Source organism: Nematolebias whitei, chromosome 5 (assembly GCF_014905685.2).
Source record: "Nematolebias whitei isolate Nwh7 chromosome 5, NemWhi1, whole genome shotgun sequence".
NCBI lineage: Eukaryota > Metazoa > Chordata > Actinopteri > Cyprinodontiformes > Rivulidae > Nematolebias > Nematolebias whitei.
In genome coordinates this window covers 21,355,510-21,356,728 of record NC_056502.1, presented here as the reverse complement: position 1 = coordinate 21,356,728, position 1,219 = coordinate 21,355,510, and the positions used below count along the sequence as shown (strand labels likewise).

The window sequence follows — 1,219 nt, the reverse complement described above, 5'->3', positions numbered from 1 at the left end:
ATATATATATATACACACGTATATATATATATATATATAACAAAATTACATATAAAAACTTACATAAAAACTTTTTCAGTATGCTGTTGTCAACCACATGCAAGTTCAGACATGTCAGCCATCCAAATACAGTGACGTGTAGTGTTTCATAAAGTTTTTATGAATAATTGTGTCACATTTGCAAAAATAAAAAAGTGCATTTATGTCTTTAACTCTGAAAATGTTCATAGCCCTTTACCAAAACATGCCAATGTTCCAGTTATGGAACACATGTAGACTCTCATTGCTGCTTTTTAATGAAAAGGTTTAGGAAATGCAGTTTTTTTAATATGGACACGCGACTTTATTAAGTCTAAATGTAATTAGAAACACGAAAACTGCTCAGCGGACTAGTGATGAGGTCTCTTCATTATTTCTCATCAGTTCAGAGTAAAAGATCTGGATCTGATCTGCATTTCATTTTATGGCAGAAGACACACTTAATGTCTGAGATCTTGACTGGAGTGAATAGTGCTGCATGATATTAGAAAAACTTACAACATACAATATAATTAGGTCATACTGTGACTACATTAATTGTGATAAACCCAGCTTTTCATCACTTTCTCTTCGACCCTCACCTTCATCTGAACCAGGTGAGAATCAAGCATTCGATTTACCACAAACATTATTCGCAGGCAGAACACAAATTAATGTAACGACTTAATATTTACTGCAGTCCAAGCAGTAACTTGTGTTACTGATATTGTATGCATAGATGTTGAGATTTGTGCAGCCTGAAATCAAACCATTAAAAAAATTCAAAGAAAAAGACTGATTCTGTCCTGATCTCCATAAACATGGGCTGCCTCTTACATCACTGAAATAAACATTATATACAGAAATTACATTTGTTCATCCAAATGCACTGAAGCTAAAACGAGGATGTGTTATTTTAACTTAAATGTACAGTTTGTTGACAAGATTTACATCTTCTTTAGGTTAAAAGTGAAATTCCACAATAAAGTTAGTCATTCAGTGCGTGTCAGGTGATGACATGTGACTCCTCTACACTGCAGCAAAGTCATCAGGATCCCTAGATAAAGCTTTACAGACACAAAAATAATAAAAGTCAAACGATATCCTGAAGCACAATGACTTATCTTTGCTGTAGGTAGGAATGCTACTATCAGCGCAACTTTGGTTCCAACCTATATATATATATATATATATATATATA

At 33.1% G+C, this 1,219-nt stretch overlaps 1 protein-coding gene across 1 annotated transcript in view; it reads right to left on the bottom strand.

Moving 5' to 3' along the window:
- Positions 1–1,219, bottom strand: part of creb5b (cAMP responsive element binding protein 5b) — a 63,568-nt gene that overhangs the window by 2,954 nt on the left and 59,395 nt on the right. The window lies entirely within an intron of this gene.